General features: G+C 33.6%; 1 protein-coding gene across 1 annotated transcript in view; it reads left to right on the top strand.

The window, feature by feature from the left end:
• Positions 1–6,759: 6,759 nt before the first annotated feature.
• LOC125844625 (uncharacterized) overlaps positions 6,760–23,015 on the top strand; it is a 93,238-nt gene continuing 76,982 nt past the window's right edge. The window contains exon 1 of the mRNA XM_049523939.1: positions 6,760–6,766. The gene's annotated coding sequence lies outside the window, so the exon portion shown is untranslated. The remainder of the gene's footprint in view (positions 6,767–23,015) is intronic.

The raw sequence follows: 23,015 nt of genomic DNA, 5'->3' as shown, positions 1-23,015 counted from the left end.
TTCAAATTCATAAGGCACCGATATAATTCACTTACATTTAAAAGTAACTTCAATTTATATTTATAATCAAATGTAGTTTCAATATTCAATATTTTTTCACTCTAAATACAGAAGATTTTGTCTTTGATTTGCAGAAAAAACTATAGTTACAAATAAAGTAATTAACATTTAAAAAAATGAATTTTCCATAAAATAATGAAGTGAAAGAAGAAGTTATGAAGTAAAAATAAGGATAAACTACATAGATGGGTTACAAAGCATTTAATAATTACAATTTCATAGCCTAATTCAAATTAATTCAACAAATATGCATTCGTCCAATATAAATTACAATTCATGTCCTCCTTTAAATTTAGGTCAAATTTTACTCCAATCTTTTAAAATTTAGGCTCAATTCGCACCAACCCAAAGTTTTTATCTTATTATTATTTATTTTTGTTCTTTTTTCTTATTTAATATTTTTGTCCTATCATTATTTACTTTTATTCTTTCTTATTGATTACTTTATTTTCTCTTTTATTCTTTTCTCATTTATTATTTTTATTATTTTTTTATTTTATCTTTTATTAGATATACCATTTTGTAATTTTTTTTATTCTTTCTTTTGTTAATTTATCTTCTTTTTATTTTTTTCTCTCAATCTATATTTTTACCATTTTAAGAAATTAAAATAAAATATTTTTTTGTATCTCTTATTTATTATTTTTATTTTCTCTTTTATTCTTTTCTCATTTATTGTTTTTATTTAAAAAAATCATACTATCTTTTATTAGAGATACCATTTGTTAACAATTTTATTATTTCTTTCTTTCCTTTTTTTCTTCTTTTTAATTAGTTTATCTTCTTCTTCCTCTTTTTCTCTTTCTATATTTTTACCTTTTTTAAGAAAATAAAATAAATTATTTTTTGTTCATTACTTTTGTTGTTTTCTCATTTATTATTTTTATTTTCTCTTTTATTCTTTTCTCATTTTTATTTTTTTCATTTTATCCTTTATTAGAGATAACATTTAATAATAAACACATAGCAACGACTCGTTGGTGGGGTCATCATGCTCTTGATTCAAATATTTGTGACAATGATAGTTACAATGTACGTGACGAAGAATCAAAGATTTTTACAATGTCTGAGTCAAGCTTTTCATTGTAGTTGGATGTCAACACAACAAAGGTTAGGCCGATCCAGTTGTGGGTGATGAAAACCATGATAATGTGGGTGGTGGAACCCCTAGTGATTTGAAAAGGAAAGGGAAGGCACTCATAGTTGATTGTGATTCCATTGATGAACAATTGAATATATATATATATATATATATATAGAAGAGTCATGGAAGGACGACCATGGCTATGAAGAGTTGTACAATGAGCAATACAAATTTCTATTATATTGAAGAGCCATGGAAGGACAACCATGACTATGAAGAGTTGTACAATGAGCAATACAAATTGTACTATGTACTTAGCCTTGTCTTATTCTCTCACCATTAGCCTCTAAACATGTGTAACAATGTAAGCCCATTCTCTTTATATCATTACAATTTTACTATCTATTTTAAATTTTAAACCATTATCAACTTCGTTCATATTTTGTGCACCCCATTTATTATTCAATGTTCACTATATTTTTTAGATGCCCTATATTTAGTCCTCACAATTTAAAATCAATTTAGTTTTTTCAATAGTACAATTTGAAAAATATTTTTAACTATAGAAATCATTTTTTGGTAATTTTAGAATTTAAATGCTCAAAAAAAAAAAAACAGTAAAATGTGATTTTTATTACTCCTGTCATTCTTAAATAATTATCATAATTTTCTTTTTGAAAGTCAAACAATGCAAATTTTGATAAATTATCAATTAATTTTCAATACTACTATCCTCTTGTCTCAACTAAGAAGGGGGAATTAATTTATTTTTAAGCAAATTATCTCGTTTTTGAAATATTAATAAATTTCATGAACAAACTATATCGACAAATTTAAATTTCAAAAATATTTTATATGTAGCTATAATTCATAAAAGGAAAAAAATTATTAAAAGATTTATCAATTGAATCTGCACAGAAAACTTACAAACACAACTTATGCATTGAAATACATGTAATATCTTTCATTAGAGACATAAATGACACAAATACTTTTAAGTATGAATCATCTCACCATTAGCAAAAAAATTAAAATATTTTTTTATCATACTAAAAATGTAAAAATATTATTACCAAAAAAATTATTTTTATCTTTAAGATAGACAAAACAAATGTAATATTACCCAAAGTTTTGTTATTTTGTTATAAACAAAAAAAAAATTGAATGAAATTGTAGTTGTGCGAGTTAGATATAGTATTTTAATATTATTTAATAAAATAAATTTATGACTTGTCTTTATATATTAATAGTCCATTAAACTTGTCACTAAATTTCATTTTGATACTCAAACTACGGCTTGTTCCGATGGAGGAAGGACGACTATGGCTATAAAGAGTTGTACAATGAGCAATATAAATTATACTATGTACTTAACCTTGTCTTATTCTCTCACAAATAGCCTCTAAACATGTGTAACAATGTGGGCACATTCTCTTTATATCATTACAATTTTACTATCTATTATAACTTTAAACCATTATCAATTTCGTTCATATTTTGTGCACCTCATCTATTATTCAATCTTCACTATATTTAGTTCTCACAATTTAAAATCAATTTAGCTTTTTCAATAGTACAATTTTAAAAATGTTTTTAACTATAGAAATCATTTTTTGGTATTTTTGGAACACAAATGCTCAAAAAAAATAAAATTAAACCGTAAAATATGATTTTTATTACTCCTGTCATTCTTAAATAATTATCATAATTTTCTTTTTTAAAGTCAAACAATGCAAATTTTGATAAATTACCAATTGATTTTCAATACTACTATCCTCTTGTCTCAAATAAGAAGGGGGAATTAATTTCTTTTTAAGCAAATTATCTCATTTTTGAAATAATAATAAACTAGTAAACCAAACCGTGCTTTGCATGGTCATATTTTTCAATATTTAGTTGATATAAAAGAAATTTTAATACCAAAAACACACACACTCTCTCTCTCTCTCTCTCTATATATATATATATATATATATATATATAACGACCGGGTTCCGTCGTTATAGAAAATAGCCAATGGGGGAAAATTTGGAGCCGGAAAACTTTTTCGTAGTATTTGGATTTTTCCAACCTAGTCCAGATTTAGAAGAAATCGGAGTCTTTAAGGTGCAGCAAAATCTGGTAACAATCGGGTGAATTATTTATGATTATGATTACATGAGTGGTTAGATAACTAGTTAAGGAACCCGTACGACTTTACGGAATTGAATTCGGGTGAGTAGAACTCTCGGAATCGATCTTAGCGTGAAGGGTATATTTTGAGCGTCGTGGGTTAGAAGTGTGTTGTGAAATAAAATATTTGGAATTCTTTAAATAGCTCACTGGTTCGTGCAAGCCGCCTTGGCGGGGATTTTGGTCGCTCTGGCGGTGCCGCTACAGCGGGTTAAGGGCCGTTGTGGCGGGCTCGACGCGACTTAAGGTCGTTAATAAACCCCTAAATGAACTTATTACGCATTTTTTGACTTTTAGAGCTAAAGAACGAACCCCAGGCGACTCCTACTAATTTTCCTTCATTCTTGAGGCTAAATGTAAGCTTTTCACTCCCTGAATCTGTTGTTCGATCTGTAGAACGTAGTAGAATGGGTGAATATTAATGGGGGAGGGTTTTGTTATAGATTCTATGGTGGAAACAACCATAATTTGGATAATTGGGATCATGGGTTTGATCTATGGTTCATAAAATTGTTAATAATTCGGGTAATTAGTGATTGTTTATTGATTTCGGTATTATATTGATTGTTTGTAGACCAAGAGCAAGAGGAACGAATCCGGAAAGGGAAGGATCAAGTTTCTTAGGGTTTCAAGCTTGTTTCGAGGTAAGTTATGGTTGTGATTCTATGATTATGTGATGTATGTTTGTTCTTGCTTCATTATGAAACATGTATGTATATGAATGTTGCTTTATTAATCACACTTGTTGTAAATGAGATAGATGAATGATGGTTACCATGAAATCATGACTTAATTGTATGATCTTGAGGATATACTTGTGCATGTGATTATATTGTTGTATTGACTTATGTATGTTGCACTTAGTGGGATAGCCGCGTAATCCTACCGGTACACTGTGGTTGTGTACTGATTCTGCACTTGCTCTTATTTTTGTTGAGTACAAGGCATCTTCAAGCGGCTACTGACAGACCTCGCTTAGGAGATTACTGAGCGTTCGAATTCAAGGGTGAGCCAATTCTTCTAGGTTGCCATGGGTTCTCTTTCGTCTATGTCCACCATTTCCGGACTTACACTATGTTCTAGTTAGTTGATTAGTTCATTAGATTGGGGTTGCGTCCCTTCTTGTTTAGACTTAGTTCATTGTTAGATGTTTTTGTACATTGACTTTCAGGTTCTAGGCATTACTTCCGCATTGTTAGTTTATTATTGTTAGACTTTTGTTAGAGTTTATGGGAACTCTATTTATTTCCTTAGTATTTAACTTGCTTCCGTAACTTAAATGCCTTAGTTTTGATTTAGTTGCTTGGTTTGAGTTGTAGTAGTGGTTCTCCCACCGGAGAGTTAGTGTGGATGTCAATCACGATGGTTTGGGTCATGACAAAGTTGGTATCAGAGCCCAGGTTCATTGATTTCAATGTACCAAAACGAGTCTAGTAGGGTCTCGTGGAACAGTATGGGGACACCTTTACTTTTATTCGAGAGGCTATAAGACTTTAGGAAATCTCTCTGTTTTCTCCTGTCTCCTTTCGTGCTATGACTTGATTCCAATTGGTATCTGGCAATTCAAATTGGTATCTAACCTCCTTCACTCTTCGGTCCGCAGATGATTAAAACTAGATACAACGGCGTCAGGCCCGTGGCTCCCGTTAATGCTCTAGTTGAGGAATTTGCAGCAAGAGGTCAAGGTCGAGGTAGGGGTAGATGAAAAGCTAGGGGTAGAGGCCGTGGGAGAGTAACACCTGTTGGGAATGAAACTCTTGTTGAGAATGCTCATGTGAATAAGAACCCTCTCGGGCATCATAAAGAGATTGACGAGGAGAATGTTGATATTGAGAATGTTGAGGATGTAGGACAAGATGAAGAGGTGCAGACTGAGACTACCGATGTTCCCCCCATAGACCTAGTGTTAGCTCGATAGATCATGTCACTATTGAAAGGGTTGGTTGGTCCTAGAGTGCTTCCTTCTGTTCAAGCAACTCAAGCTCCTACTAATCCTCTTGTCGCTAGCACTGCGCCCAAGGTGGATGAAATGGGAGGTAACGATGCTTTCTTTTGTCCTTTGTTAGGTTCTTTTATGACTGGTAATGTGCATGAAATGTTGACTAAGTTTCTGAAGCTAAAGCTCATGTGTTTCTTGGTTCTGAGAATATGGATGTTTTATCTTAGATTGCTATGCGAGGCTTCATAAGTTGGGAATTATCAATCAGCATGGGGTTGAGTTTGTGTCCTTTCAACTTTAAGGTTAGGCTAAACAGTGGTGAAGAACTTATATGGAATGCAGATCTTCTACTTTACCTCCACTTACTTGGACCCAATCTCATGCTCTATTTATAGAGAAGTATGTGCCTAGGACTTTGAGGGATCACAAGAAGGATGAATTCATGACTTTGGAGCAAGGTGGTATGACTGTGGCTGCTTATGAGACAAGTTATATGCTTTGTCTAGATATGCTACACAATTGGTGACTACTGAGGAAGAGAGAATTCATCTGTTTGTTAGGGGACTGAATTCTGAGTTACATGTATTGTTTGTTTATATGACCTCTGAAGGAAAACGTTTTAATGAAGTGACAGACTTTGTGAAGAAAGCGGAGGGGGTGAGGTGAGACGGTCAGGCTAAGGCATTGGCTAAGAAAGCCAAAAATCCAGGCAACTTTCAAGGATCTTACTCCAGAGGTTCAGGGAGGCCGACACTTGCAGCCAAGCCAATTCAGTCCGCTATGCCAACCTATGCAGGTAGTTACTCGGAAACTCTATCTCATAATTTTCAGGATAGCCAGGGAGTCGCGCCTTCAACAGGCGGCAGACCATCTTTTGATCGTACTTGTTACAACTGTGGAGAACTTAGGCATATGAGGAGAGATTGTCCCCACCTACGTGTGTTAGATTCTGCGCAGCAACAGTCTAGTGCAGTGGTACCCGTGGGGAATGGTAATAATGGTAGAGGACGTCCACAAAGTGGGCGAAGAGGTAATCAGTCAGGTCGTGGAGGTAGAGGAAATGGTAATATAGGCAGAGGTAATATGCAACTAGGCAGGGAAGTAATTCGTCAAGATGATAGGGCTCAATGTTACGCCTTTTCGGGCAAGAATGAGGTAGAGATGCCTGACCCAGTGATCACATGTACTATTCTTGGCTGTGACATGATGGCTAATGTGTTATTTGATCCGGGTTCTACTTATTCATATGTATCTGTGCGGTTTGCCTCAGAATTTGGTATGATTTGTGATATACTTGATGCCTTTATCCATGTTTCTACACCAGTTGGAGAGTCAGTCATAGTCACCCATGTCTATCGTGCTTGTCTTATTTTGTTTATGGGTTTTCAGACTAGGGCTGATTTGGTGATTTTGGATATGACTGATATTTATATAACCTTAGGCATGACTTGGTTGTCCCCCTATTATGTTGTGCTTAATTGTAATACTAAGTCTGTTACTTTAGAAATTCCGGGAAGAAAAAAGTTAGAGTGGGAAGGGGTGTACAAGCCTAAGCAAGCTAAGATTATTTCCTCAATTCAGGCTAGTAAATTAGTAGAGCAGGGTTGTTTGGCTTATTTGGCTCATATTAGGGATGTTGGGATTGAGGCTCCATCTATTGAGTCTATTCTTGTGGTGTCAGAATTTAGAGAAGTGTTTCCTAATGACTTGCCTGGTATGCCTCCGAATAGAGATATATATTTCTGCATTGATTTAGAGCCTGGTACGCGCCCTATTTCTATCCCTCTATATAGCATGGCTCTAACAGAATTGAACAATATGGGCTCATTCTCTTTCTATCATTACAATTTTACTATCTATTTTAAATTTTAAACCATTATCAACTTCGTTCATATTTTGTGCACCCCATTTATTATTCAATCTTCACTATATTTTTTAGATGCCCTATATTTAGTCCTCACAATTTAAAATCAATTTAGCTTTTTCAATAGTACAATTTTAAAAATGTTCTCAACTATAGGAATCATTTTTTGGTAATTTTAGAACTCAAATGCTCAAAAAAAAATTAAACAGTAAAATGTGATTTTTATTACTCTTGTCATTCTTAAATAATTATCATAATTTTCTTTTTGAAAGTCAAACAAAGCAAATCTTGATAAATTACCAATTAATTTTCTATACTACTATCCTCTTGTCTCAAATAAGAAGGGAGAATTAATTTCTTTTTAAGGAAATTATATCATTTTTGAAATATTAATAAATTTCATGAACAAACTATATTGACAAATTAAATTTCAAAAATATTTTATATGTAGTTGTAATTCATAAAAAGAAAAAGATTATTAAAAGATTTATCAATTGAATCTACACAGAAAACTTACAGACACAACTTATACTTTGAAACTACCTATAATATCTTTCATTAGAGACATAAATGACACAAATACTTTAAAGTATGAATCATCTCACCATGATCAAAAAATTTAAAATAAATTTTTATCATACTAAAAACGGAGAAGGGTCTAAAATGCCCCTCAAATATTTGAATTGGTACAAAACTACGATCCATCCACCTATCAGCCCTAAAATACCCCTGGCGTTCACCTTTCGGCTCAAAAATACCCTCGATGTTAATCCTTTGACTCATATTTGCCCTTATTTTTAATAGCTCCCTTTATGTAAAATTATTAAATAGTTATTTATTATATTGCTTAATGTGATTGGTCAAAGTTTAAACCCTTCTCAAATAAATTAAAAAAATGATAGTTTTTAAAAATTCTATTTTTCTATAAAAACCACTTATGATTTATATTTTGACCCATACACTTGGAAATAATTTTGAAAAAATAATGTCATGATATCTTCATACTGACCTATTTTAAATCAACTCCAATATATTATAACGTAACCCAACTCATAAATGGGGATCCAACTAAAATCCACACTTACCCCGACTGATTGTCCATCTAAAAATATTGTTATTTTCATTAATATAAAATTTTCTCTCAATTATCCAAATGTCTTGTTCATTTTCTCTTTTATTCCTTTTTTTATTCTCTTATTCTTAATTAGGATATGCGGGACTTAAACTTGAAATGAACTCACATATCTATATTCTTTTAATTAGTATTATTGTCATGAATGGATGAGGGTGGGGATAAAAAAATGATTATTTTTATTCTTTTATTTTTAATTTTGGGTACACACAAATAAATGTAATATTTGTACATATTGCTTGATTAAGTAATCTTTTATTGAACTAATTATTTCTATATGAATGCATCGTTATCTTCCTCCTTTTCTTTCTCTCATGTTTGTCATAAATTTAAAAAAATTTAAATTGTGGACATTATCAAAATAGAAAAAAAAGGAAGAGATAGGAAGTGAAGGGTCGGGGAGGGAGTAGTTTAGAGAGTAGATGTCTAACCTTTTTATAATTTTAAATTTACTATGTAATTCATAATCAAGTCAATCACGTGAGCTTATAAATTTGGTAATTTAAAATTATTTTAATGGAAAAGGGCCTATAATGTCCTTAAACTATGAGTTTCGGTACAATATTACCCTCCATCCACCTAATGAGTGTGATCCATTAGACATAAGGGTATTTTTGAGCCGAAAGGTGGATGTCAAGGGTATTTTAGGGCCGATAGGTGGATGGAGGCTAATTTTGTACCAATTCAAATACTTGAGGGGAATTTTAGGCCCTTCTCCGTACTAAAAAAGTAAAAATATTATTACCAAAAAAAATATTTTTATCTTTAAGATAGACAAAACAAAATTTGGGTAATATTACCCAAAGTTTTGTTATTTTGTTATAAACAATTTTTTTTTTGAATGAAACTGTAGTTGTATGAGTTAGATATACTATTTTAATATTATTTAATAAAATAAATTTATGGCGGCTTTATATATTAATAGTCCATTAAACTTGTCACTAAATTTCATTTTGATACTTAAACTACGGCTTGTTCCAATCGAGCATCTAAACACGTCACATATTTTTTGTTCAAATTTTGAAAAAAATTACTATATGTGCGTGATTACAAACGCTTATTAGATAGTTATGTTAACCACATAAACATGTCATCTCAGTTAATTATATCTACGTCCACCCAATTAGAATATGCTTGAGGTTTACCCTTTTACATATGAGTCGAATACATAAAATTAAAGAAGATGTCATATTTTATATCCAACATATATTTGTCATTTTGATGTTAATGTCTAACATAATATGTTAAAATGAATATTAGATTACGTATTCTTTTAATATTAGTCACGATAACTTATATAAGTTATAAGTTATTTTTTAAATTTTATAGAAATAAAAAAAGATACTTCAAAGTGTAATGACCATTATTACTCTTGAATTTATATATGTGGAAATATTGAAAATCAATTTATTGTTTAAGAATATAATTGATTACGTATAAATACATTTAAGACTGTAATATTGGGCCCGTTAACGGGCCTTTTCATATCTAGTATATATTACAGGGAAACTTACATAAATATACTATATTAAGAAAATATTTACCATTTATAGTAATAATATTTTTCTTTCACTTAATCACTTTTAATACATTTTTAATACATATTACAAAGAAAAATTTATTATTCACATATAATACAAGTTTTATGATGGATAATACATTTATCACACATTTTAATACACTTATAATTCAATGTGTCAATTTCTTACCAAAACAAGCATAATATATTTAAAAAACAGTTATAATACATATATATTGCATATATAATTCACTTTTAATACATATTGCAAATTTAACATAGTATTGTTATAAATAGTAATAAATAAAAATTATCGCTAAAATAAATAATGATTTATTAAATCCAAGTAATTTTTCCTATTATATATGTATAGAAGCTGCCTACCAAGGGCACAGTGAAACATATATGATGCATATCATTATTATAATATTGATATTAATATGCTAAAAAACCAACTGTAATGGCGTGTTCCCGTCGTTATAGAAAAGCCAACGGGAAAATTTTTGGGTCGGAAAATTTTTTCGTAGTATCTTGATATTTCCCAACCTAGTCTAGATTTGGATGAAATCGGAGTCATTAAAGTCTAGGGAAATCTGGTAACAATTGGGTTATCCATTTATGAATTTGATCACTTGAGTGGATAACTAAGACGTTAAGGAACCTGTACGACCTTACGAAATTGAATTCGGGCGAGTAGAACTCCCGGAATTGATCTTAGCATGAGCATGTATTCTCTGAGTGTCATGGGATGAAGGTGTGTTGTGAAATAGGAGTTTGAAATTCTTAAATCGACTCACTGGTCCCGTGCAAGCCGCTAAGGCGGGATTATTTCCGCTAGGGCGGGACCACTGTAGCGGGGTGAGTACCACTGTGGCGGGACAGTCATGACTTAAAGTCGGAAATAAAGCCCAAAATCATTTTATTCTGCAATTTTTGAATTTGAGAGCTAAGGAACGAACCTAGGGGTTTTCTTGATAGTTTTCCACCATTATTGAGGCTAACAATAAGATTTTAACTCCCCGAATCCATTTTTCAATCCGTAGAACGTAATCTAATAGGTAATTATAGATGGAGGAGGGTTTTGATCTGGGAATTATAGTGAAAAAGCCCTAATCTAGGTATGATCTAGGGTTGATATGATTGTTGGTAATTCGGGTTATTAGTTAATTTTTATTAATTCCCGTGTCATATTAATTTTTTGTAGATCAAGAACAAGTGGAACAAATCCAAAAAGGGAAGAATCAAGTTTCTTAGGAGATTCAAGCTTGTTTTGAGGTAGGTATGGTTGTGATTCTATGATTGTGTGATATATGTTTGTTCTTGCTTCATTATGATACATGTATGTATGCGAATGTTGCACTATTGATCACATTAATTGTAAATGAGGATATATGAATGATGAATGCCATGAATCATGACTTGATTGTATTATTATGAGAATATATTTTGCGATCGTGATTGTGGCTTGTTGAATGGATCAGGTGTTGCGTTTTGACACACTAACTTGGATCGGTTGCCACGTTTCGGCATAATGATGGGATCGGTTGCCACGTTCTGGCATAATCATTAGATCGGGTACCACGTTCCAGTATGCTAATAGTTTGGGTTTAGGTTCCATGAGAGGACCAATGACTTGATATAATTGTGATATTTGAGAATCGTGAAACTATTCGTTGTTGTAAATGATGATGATATTGTATATGTTCGGTGTATGCATGTTATTGTATTGTTGTTTTGACTTATGTATGTTGCACTTAGTGGTATAACCGCGTGATCCTACCAGTACACTGTGGATGTGTATTGATACTACACTTGCTCTTTCTTTGTTGAGTACAGGGCGTCTTCAGGCGGCTATTGACAGACCTCGCTTAGAAGATCAGTGATCGTAGTTCGAATTCAAGGGTGAACCAGTTCTTCCGGGCTGCAATGAGTTCTCTTTCTGTCTGTGTCCACATTTCAGACTTATACTTTCTAGTAGTTGCTAGCACATTAGTTTGGGGTTTCAACCCTCCTTGTTTAGACTTATGGATCTTGTTAGACGTTTTGGTACATTGACTTTCAGGTTCTAGGTGTTATTTTCGCATTTGTTTAGTTGTTAGACTTTTGTTGGAGTTTATAGGAACTCTCTATTTCTTTCCTTAGCATTTAACTTGCTTCCGTAACTTAAATGTCTTAGCATTTTGATTAAGTTGGTTAGCTAATTACTATGAATGGTTCTCTCACCGTAGGGTTAGTGTGGGTGCCAATCACGATGGGTTGGGTCGTGACAAAGTTGGTATTAGATACTAGGTTCGTTGATCTCGATGTACCAAAACGAGTTTAGTAGAGTCTTGTGGAATGGTACGAAGACGTCTGTACTTTTATTCGAGAGGCTATAAGACTTTAGGAAATCTCTTTGTTTTCTCTTGTCTCTTTTCATGCTATAACTTGATTTCAATTGGTATGTGGTGATTCAAATTGATATCTAATTGTTAATACTAGATTCAACGGCGTCATGCCCGTAGCTACCGTCAATGCTATAACTGAGGAATCTGCAGCGATAGGTCGGGGTCGAGGCAGGGGTAGAGGAAGAGCTAGGTATAGAGGCCGAGGAAGGGCATCACCTACTAGGAATGGATCACCAGTTGGAGAAACTTCCAGAAATGAGGCCCCTCCTGCGCATCATGAAGAGGTAGAAGAGAACATATAGGTTGATGATGAGAAGAATGTTGGGCAAGAGGAAGAGGTGCAGGTTAAGACTACATGTATTCCTCCTTTGGACCAAATGTTATCTCAGTAGATCATGTCATTCTTGAAGGGGTTGGTTGGTCCTGGAGTGCTTCCCTTTGTTCAAGCAACTCAAGCTCCTGCCAATCCCCCTGTTTCTATCACTGTGCCCAAGGTGGGTGGAACTGGAAGTAATGATGCTTTCTTCCGTCCTTTGTTGGGTTCTGTTATGACTGGTAATGAGCATTAAATGTTGACTAAGTTTTTGAAGCTAAAGCCTCATGTATTTCTTGGTTCTGAGAGTGAGGATGCTTATGAGTTTATCTTAGACTGCTATGAGAGGCTTCATAAGTTGGAAATTGTCCATCAGTATGGGGTTGAGTTTGTGACTTTACAACTTCAAGGTGAGGCTAAGCAGTGGTGGAGAGCTTATGTGGAGTGTAGATCTTTAACTTTACCCCCACTCTTTTGGAGCCAGTTTTATGCTCTCTTTTTAGAGAAATATGTGCCTAGGACTTTGAGAGATCGCAAGAAGGATGAGTTCATGGCTTTGTATCAAGGTGGTATGTATGTGGCTGCTTGTGAGGCCAAGTTCCGTGCATTGTCTAGATATGCTACTCAATAGTGACTACTAAGGAGGATGGGATCCTTTTATTTATTAGGGGACTAAATTCTGAGTTGTAGGTACTATCTGTTCATATGACCTCTGCAGGGAGGAGCTTTAATGAGGTAACATACTTTGTTAAGAAAGTGGAGGGGTGAGGCGTGACGGTCAGGCTAAGGAACTAGCTAAAAGGGCCAAAACTCGGGTAACTTTCAAGGTTCTTATTCCAAGGGGTCAGGGAGGCCAACACTTGCAGCCAGGCCAATTCAGTCCGCTATGCCCGCCTCTACAGGTAATTACTCGGGAACTCCATCTCATTAATTGATTCAGGAAAGCAGGGAGCCGCACCTTCGACGACATCAGGCCATCTTTTGATCGTACATGTTACAACTGTGGAGAACCTGGGCATATGAAGAGAGATTGTCCACACCCACGTATGATGGAGTCCACACAGCAGCAGACCAAAACAGTAGTACCCGCGGGAAATGGTAATAATGGTCGAGGGCTCCATAAGGTGGGTGAGGAGGTAATCAGCAAGGCTGTGTGGGTAGAGGAAATGGTAACATAGACAGAAGTGCAACACAACTAGGCAGAGAAGTCTCCCGTCAAGATGATAGGGCTCAGTGTTATGCCTTTTCGGGCAAAAATGAGGCAGAGACGTCTAACACAGTGATCACTTGTACTATTCTTGTCTGTGATTGAATGACTAATGTGTTGTTTGATCCGGGTTCTACTTATTCATATGTATTCATGGGATTTGCCTCCGAATTTGCTAAGATTTATGATATACTTGATGCCCCCATCCATGTTTTTACCTAAGTTGGAAAGTCTGTCATAGTCACTCATGTCTATCGTGCTTGTCCTATTTCGTTTATGGGTTTTCAGACTTGGGCTGATTTGGTGATTTTGGATATGACTGATTTTGATATAATCTTAGGCATGACTTGGTTGTCCCCCTATTATATTGTGCTTAATTGTAATACTAAGTTTGTAACTCTAGAAATTCTGAGAAGGGAAAAATTAGAGTGTGAATGGGTGTACAAGCTTAAACAAGCTAAGATCATATCTTTCATTCAGGCTAGGAAACTGGTAGGGTAGGGTTGTTTGGCTTATTTGGCTCATATTTGGGACGTTGAGGTTGAGTCTCCATCTATTGATTCTATTCCTGTGGTTTCAGAATTTAGAGAAGTGTTTCCTAATGATTTGCCTGGTATGCCTCCGGATAGAGATATAGATTTCCATTTCTATCCCTCCATATCGCATGGCTACAGAAGAATTAAGAGAGCTTAAGGCTCAAATCCAAGAGCTTCTTGATAAGGGATTTATTCGTCTTAGTGCTTTCCTATGGGGTGCTCCAGTTTTGTTTGTTAAGCAGAAGGATGGTAGTATGATGATGTGTATAGATTACCGTCAATTGAATATGGTCACTATTAGAAACAAGTATCCTTTGCCTCGAATAAATGATCTTTTTGACCAATTGCAAGGTGCATCAGTTTTCTCCAAGATTGATCTAAGGTCTGGCTACCATCAGTTGAAAATTAGGCCTGAGGATGTGCCAAAGACGGCGTTTAGAACCCGCTATTGGCACTATGAATTTCTAGTTATGTCTTTTGGTTTGACTAATGCACCTACAACTTTCATGAGTTTAATGAATGGTGTGTTCAAGCAATTTATTGATTCTTTCGTCATAGTCTTTATTGATGATAATTTGGTCTATTCGAAAAGTGAGGAAGAGCATGCCGACCATCTTCGTATTGTTCTGGGTGTTTTTCGGAAACAAAGGTTGTATGCTAAATTTTTTAATTGTGAATTTTGGTAGACTTCTGTTGCATTTTTGGGGCATGTAGTTTCAAAGAAAGGAGTAATGGTAGATCCTCAAAAGATTGAGGCGGTTAAGAATTGGATTCGGCCTAGCTCTGTGATGGAAGTTAGGAGTTTTTTGGGGCTCGCTAGCTATTATCGTCGATTTGTGAAGAGTTTTGCTTCTATTGCCACTCACTTGACTAATTTGACCAAAAAGGAGATACCATTTGAATGGACTGAAAAATGTGAGGAGCGCTTCCAAAAGCTCAAGATTCCCTTGACCACCGCATCAATTCTGGCGTTACCGGTAGAAGGTAAATATTCTATTGTTTATTGTGATGCTTCACATTCTGGTTTGGGCGTTGTATTGATGCAGGATAAGAATGTTAGAGCTTATGCATCGCGTCAATTGAAGGTGAATGTGAGGAATTACCCAACACATGATTTGGAGTTTGCAGTGGTAGTGTTGCTCTTAAGATATGACAACATTACCTCTATGGTGTTAAGTGTGAGGTGTTTACTGATCATCGTAGTTTACAACATGTGTTCACTCAAAAGGATCTGAATTTGAGACAACGAAGGTGGATGGAGCTACTTAAGGATTATGATGTCACCATCCAATACCCTCCCGATAAGGCTAATGTAGTGGCATACGCTTTGAGTTGAAAAACGGTGAGTATATGTAGTTTAGATTGCTTGAGTGTATCCAAGCGACCTTTGGCTAAGGAAATTCGAACCTTGGAATCTAAGTTCATATAATTGGGCATCACAGAAAGAGGTGGGGTGTTAGCTAGCATTTAAGTAAGGGCCACGTTCATTGAGGAGATCAAGGCCAAACAGTTTGAGGATGAAAATTTGAATGAACTTAAGAAGAAGACTGCGATTGGTAAGGCACAAGAGACCACTCTTGATGCGCAAGGTGTTTTCAGTTTTAAAGGAAGAATTTGTGTTCCTAGAGTTGATGACTTGATTCAAAAATTGTTGACAGAATCCCATGGCTCGCGATATTCCATTCATCCGGGTGTGACCAAGATGTATCGAGATTTGAAGCGAATTTATTGGTGGCCGAGCATGAAGAAAGATATAGCGGAGTTTGTGGCTAAGTGTTAAAATTGCCAACAAGTAAAATATGAGCAAAAAAGGCCAGCATGTTTGCTTCAGAGAATGCCAATTCCGGAATAGAAGTTGGAGAGGATAGCCATGGATTTTGTGGTTGTTCTTCCCAAGACTTTGGGGAAGTTTGATTCTATTTGGGTAGTGGTTGATAGATTGACTAAGTCAGCCCATCTTATTCCGGTAAGAATAAATTATAATGCTGAATAATTGGCTAAGGTGTATGTGAAAGAAATCGCTGTGGCGGGACAACCACGACTTAAAGCCGAAAATAAGCCCCAAAATTGTTTTATTTTGCATCTTTCGAACTTGAGAGCTAAGGAACGAACCCAGGTGTTTTCTTGACAATTTTCCACCATTCGTGAGGCTAAAGGTAAGATTTTAACTCCCTGAATCCTTTTTTTGATTCGTAAAACGTAATGTAGTGGGTAATTAACAATGGGGGAAGGTTTTGATTTTGGAATTATGGTGGAAAAATCCCTAATATGGATATGAGGATCATGGGTATGATGTAGGGTTGATAGGATTATTGGTAATTCGGGTTACTAGTTATTGTTTATTGATTCCCATGTTATATTAATTGTTTGTAGACCAAGAACAAGTGGAACGAATTCGGAAAGAGAAAAATCAAGTTTCATAGGGGATTCAAGCTTGTTTCGAGGTAGGTGATGGTTGTGATTCTATAATTGTGTGATATATATTTGTTCTTGCTTTATTATGATACATGTATGTATGTGAATGTTGCATTATTGATCATATTAATTGTAAATGAGGATATATGAATGATGAATCCCATGAATCATGACTTGATTGTAGGATTATGAGAATGTATTTTGCGATTGTGATTGTGGCTTGTTGAATGGATCAGATGTTGCGTTCCGAGACACTAACTTGGATCGGTTGCCACGTTCCGGCATAATTATGGGATCGGTTTCCACGTTCTGGCATAATCATTGGATCGGGTACCACGTTCCGGTATGCTAACAATTTGGGTTTGAGCTCCATAAGAGGACCAATGACTTGATATAACTGTGATATTTGAGAACCGTGAAACTGTTTGCTGTTGTAAATGATGATGATATTGTATATGTTCGATGTATGCATGTTGTTGTATTGTTGTTTTGACTTATGTATGTTTCATTTAGTGGGATAGCCGCGTGATCCTACCAGTACACTGTGGTTGTATACTGATAATGCACTTGCTCTTTTTTTGTTGAGTATAGGGCGTCTTCAGGTGGCTAGTGACATACCTCGCTTAGAAGATCAGTGATCGTCGTTTGAATTCAAGGGTGAGCTAGTTCTTTTGGGCTGCCATGAGTTCTCTTTCTGTCTATGTCTACATTTCAGACTTAGATTTTCTAGTAGTTGCTAGCACATTAGTTTGGAGTTGTAACCCTTCTTGTTTAGACTTATGGATCTTGTTAGATGTTTTGGTACATTGACTTTCAGGTTCTAAGTGTTATTTCCGCATTTGTTTAGTTGTTAGACTTTTGTTGGAGTTTATGGGAACTCCCTATTTCTTTCCTTAGCATTTAACTTGCTTCCATAACTTAAATGTCTTAGCATTTTGATTAAGTTGGTTAGCTAATTAGTATGAATGGTTCTCCCACCGGAGGGTTAGTTTGGGTGTCAATCACGATGGTCTGGGTCGTGACACCAACAAAATGCCTAGTCAATTTTTAAGTCTCTTGAGTACTGCAACTTATATCTGTGTAACTCTTTATTTGTTTGATTTTTTTATATGTCTTTCGTTACAAAAATAGCTCAGATATAATCATATGCTATAAAAGTGACTCATATATATCTTTTTATCTAACAGAAATGAAAAGGTTAGCTTTAAATTTATTTTTTTATTTTTAATATAAAAAAATCATGTTGGGGTATGTCTAATCTTTTCACACATGATTTTTTTTTTTTACTTATTTGATTATCATTATTTGAGTTTCTTATTCTTATTTTATTTTTTTCTTTCGCTCTTTAGTTTAAAATATGAGAAATAAAAGAAAAGAAAGTACGAAAAAAATGTAAAAAAATATTTTTTCGGCTATATTGTAATTTATTTTTTTATATATGTAAAAATAAAGGCTTGGGCATAGATGATGAATTTTACAAGAAAGTGAGTGAAAAAAATAAATCTGACAATCGAAATAATAAATTCAAATTGACGTTTCTAAGCATAAAGAAAATATGTGTGAGAAGAATCAAATATACGTCGACATAAATGTTTTCTTTTAATAAATTACAATTTATTTTTCTATTAGAAAAAAGGGTATATGTGAGCTATTTGTATTATAATAGGATAAACATAACTCATTTTTGTAACAAGGGGTATATAACCTCTAAATGGTAAAATTGGGGTATATCAGACTCTTTTCCGTTCTTATAATCCACCAAAATTATGGCATATTAGAGATCACAAATTTTAGAGTTCTTCATTTTTTTATTAAATTTTATGTCAAGTTAAGATATACCAGATAAATTAATACGAAAGTGAACACTTAGAAAGACTAACTTATTCAATAGACCTTTTTTTTGAGTGATTATTTTGGAACAAATGGAACTGATTCTATTGACTAAATTCCTAACTCATATCATAATTACCTTTAGAGGAATAAATTTAAATTTATTTCAAAAGAAAATTCATCGAACTTCATACTATTAAAAAGAAACATATTTTATATAAATAAAACATTCACTATGATTCATCGAAAAGGTCGAAAATGCCCTTTAATGAATAAATGTAAATATAACTTTCATATTTAATTTTTTGTAGAAATTAAACTAAGAACATGTGCAATGACATAAAGTCTTTTGTCCAACTGTTTTACAAATTCCTCCACGCTCACATGAATCAATGCAAAATATCCAACATTTGCCATCATTTTCTGGATTATCATCTTTCCCTGCTATACATGGACTTATATCTGGGTGATCCAAACAACACTTTCCAGCTGCATCAATTATATTATTGCAACCTACAAACAGAGACGTATTCAGAATTTCGAGATGATAGATGCACAATTATGAAAAGATGAATCTAAGATACAAATTTGATCGATTTGACATTTAAATTTTTATCATGAAAAACAATTGAAATTTTAATAATAGGTCCAAAATTAAAATGCCAAAATATGTGAGAATCTAAAATGATTTGAGATAACATAATTTTTTTTAAATTAATGTATGTTAAAAATACCTATGAAAAGTATAAGGAGCGTAAAAAGAAGAACTGAAACATTCTTGATGGCCATGCTTATATTATAGTAGAAATATTTGAGAGTTAATATGTATATTTGTTGTGATAAGTGTGATGGTGATTGTGTTATTTATATTGTGAGAAATAGTTAAGGATCTTTGACTTTAATATTAAAAAAATCTATACTTAATTAAATTGTTTCCATCCATTACTAGCTTAAAAAGGAATAATGTTTATTATCTTTCCATCATAAAAAAAAGGTAAGGAACTTGAGAATTATTAATGAAATATTAAAAAAATAAAATTGATTATCTCATAATGAAATTTCCATATTGGTTCTAACAATTGGAGATTGTGATGATAATGACAATTCAAATCTTACTCAATTCATTATGAAAGTATACACAAAATTATGTTGAATTATATATGTCATTGACTAAACGATAAGGTATATCATTTTTTATATATATCCTTCAAATTTCATTCCAACCTCAACCAGTATAATACAGTACTATATATAAGTTTAAAACATCAATAATAGAACTAAAAAATATGAACTATAATTAATAAATAATACTTCATTTAAACCTATCAAATTCAATGTATGTCATTATTCTAAAAGAAAAAATTCGGCTTAAGTCATATGCAACCCTTTAAAATTGTCTGCATATTTTATTTGAACACTTCAACCTATTTTTGTGCCTATTGAACACTTTATCTGTTCAAAAGTCATTCATATAAGACACAAAATACTGATATGTCAAAAAACGTGTGCTACACTCTCTTTAGGCGCGTAAAGCTGTTGAAAATAATATTTTCTACTACAAGAATGGTGATGAAAATAGGTCTCGAAGAAGAAGACGCGGCGTGGGAGGGTAATTCAAAACAATAGATTTTTATTTTCTTAAAATTCATTTTGGATTATTTAAATAGAGTTTTTTAAAAAGTTGGATCCAATGCCACGTGTCATCATTTTATTGGTATGTTTGTTATGTACAAACGTTTGATATACCCACATTTTTTTCAATTGATTGTGATTTTGTGTCAAATAGATATAAATTTGTTAAGATTTAAGTGTTTAATAGGTACACGACTGAATTGAGGTGTCTGACTGAAATAATCAGACAATTTTAAGGGGCCACCCATGATTAAGCCCTTCATTACTACTTTCTCAAGATGAACTCAATCTGAGGACTCTATCTACATGATAACATCATTAAGTGTTTATATTGATTTTTTTCAAATTCATACATTGAAGTTTGAATACATTTCTTGTAAAATAATGACACGATGTTACATGAATTATAATTATTTTCATATTTATCAAAAATTCTCAAATTTGTATTTATTTGAATCAGCGGATCATAATTATTTTGATAAATATTTATGGTGCAACATTACTTATGTTGTAATCCTGTCATTAATTTTTAATTAGATAAAAAAAATAGTAAAATTGGATGGCTAAAGATTGTTGTTTATTGTTGTTATGGAGGAAAAAGACAATGACTAGGGGGAATGGTTCTCTAGTTCTTGATTGTTAACCTTGAGTTTTCTTGTTGAGGCGGTATTTATGGTAATTGTAAGATAGAGTGTTATCAAGTTGTTGGGCTATATCTATTTTTGGGACTTATGAGAATCAAGAAAAATAATTGTGTACTCATAATATGGTCCAGTATCGGGCCATTAAGACAGAGGTGATAGTTGTGTGTTATCTAATATAGGTAGGTAAGCATATTTACTGCTTTATGGTATCACTTTTGTAATGTATGTTAGGAAAACCATAGGAAAGGATATGTAATGACATTATGTTGATAATCTCATGTAATGAACTTGTTTACTTTACTTGTGGATTTCAAGTGTCATTGTTCATTGTAATGGTGTTTGTGCATGATTGTTTGTGATTGTTGGTTGGCTTGGGCACCACGCCGATACAGAAATACTAACGATTCACTTGGATGTCATGCTTGATATAAACACTAACTCTTATTGGCTCGAGTATCGGGCTGGTACATTAATAGTTTGAATGTAGGCCCCTTGAGAGGATCGGGTGTGTATTTGCAGTTCCATGAGTGAATCAAATTTACCTTTTATTGTGTGATATATGTGTGTTGGATCCTTGAGTGATCTGGATTACTTGGAAGATGATTTGGACTCATGCATGGCTGGTATGTGATCATATGGGACATATTTCATGATAATGTTAACTTAGCGTAAGGACGGAAGCTGGGGCTATATATTTCTTGTGGTATTATAATATGATTTTTTTTGCAAGGTCGTGATTACTAGGTCCGGTAGATGACTGAGGGTCTAATGCATAGTCGAAATGTTGGGGCTGGTTATGGTTGTTCAGTGTCTAGAGTATGTCTAATGTTGGGATTTGAGTCAAGAAGGACGAGTTGGTTTAAGGTGTCAATTTTAGGTACTGATCTGAAATTGCCAGGGTGTTAACATGAGAACTTGAGGGAGGATTAGTAGGTTGGTTAACAGAGTTAGTAGTGGTCTTGTAATTAAAAAAATCTTTATGTGATAGAGGGGCTAGGTTAAGATCTGGTGGGTAAGCTTGGAAAGTCTTGGAATGGAAAGAGGGTCCAATGTTAGAGAGTAGAGTTGGCAGCAGAATGAGGTAGGAAGTTGGAATCAATTATACTAGTTATGAGGGGTTATACCAGGGATGGTAAAAGCAAGTGGATAAAGATTGGAGTGGTGGAATTTTCATATTGTATGTCTATTTCTTAACGTCTATTTTTATTATGTCGTAGGTTCGAATTAGTCGATGATGCCTACAAGTACGTGTATTTGTAGTGATACTAATCTTGTTATCCTACTTGTCGTAGTTTGGGTGCAAATTCAACGATGTTTCATAGGTAAAGACAATGATGATCTCCAACAACTTCCTAATTTTATGTATAAATTGTACATTTTTAGTATCTCATGTACCTCTTTAGACTAGTTCCTTAGGGAGGGTTCGGTCTTTTGTAAAAGGTTTTATTTAATATCTATGATTTGGGAGAATGTATGATACGACTCTTGAAGTGATAGGGTGAAGTTTGGTGGAGATTTCAATTTTTGAAAGCAAGAAATTTGAAAAGTTTCACCAAAGCCAATATTTTGAGTTAACAAAGTTGAGTCTGATTACTGACAATTCTATTTAGTATTGAGGGTGATTTTAATTTCTTTAATGATTGGTGTGATTTCCGAGACATTTGGGGTGTTCTGAATCATTAGATGAAATTCTAAATTTCTTAGAGCTTAGAGTTGACAACGATCAACACTATATCAAGACAATCAATCTCGGATGGGTGACTTGATTATTTCCACATATCTTAAGCATATTTTATAATTGATTTATATATTGATTTCTGTTTGGCTGTGTAACACCCCAGATTCAAAAAGGAGAAAATGACAGACTTTATAGAACTTGCAGGTGCCACCGACGGAGGCCACCCATGGCCCGTGGGTGGGACCACGGACCGTAGGTTGATATGCGCAAATTACACCTCCTTACAGAAGTATAAGCGATCGTTATCACGTAAAGAACCCAACTTGTAGGTTGGGATCGATCCCACGAGAAAAATGGTTTAGACTTTACTTTAACTAACAATTATATTCAATTAGTCAAATTATTTCCAGAAACAGGTAATAAAAGGGGGTTGTGCTTGTGTGAAACAAATAGTAAGAACTTAATAAGTAATCAATAATCAAACGCAACTTTGGTTGTTATCAAGATAAGAGAAATAACTAGGGTATACGTGTTTCCCACAATTTCATAATGCAGTAATCCTAGTAATAACAATCCTTTTCTAATGTATTACATGCAAAGTGA

This window comes from Solanum stenotomum, chromosome 11, assembly GCF_019186545.1.
Source record: "Solanum stenotomum isolate F172 chromosome 11, ASM1918654v1, whole genome shotgun sequence".
Taxonomy (NCBI): domain Eukaryota; kingdom Viridiplantae; phylum Streptophyta; class Magnoliopsida; order Solanales; family Solanaceae; genus Solanum; species Solanum stenotomum.
Note: the sequence above shows the minus strand (reverse complement) of the source record. Positions and strands in the feature narration are given on the sequence as shown.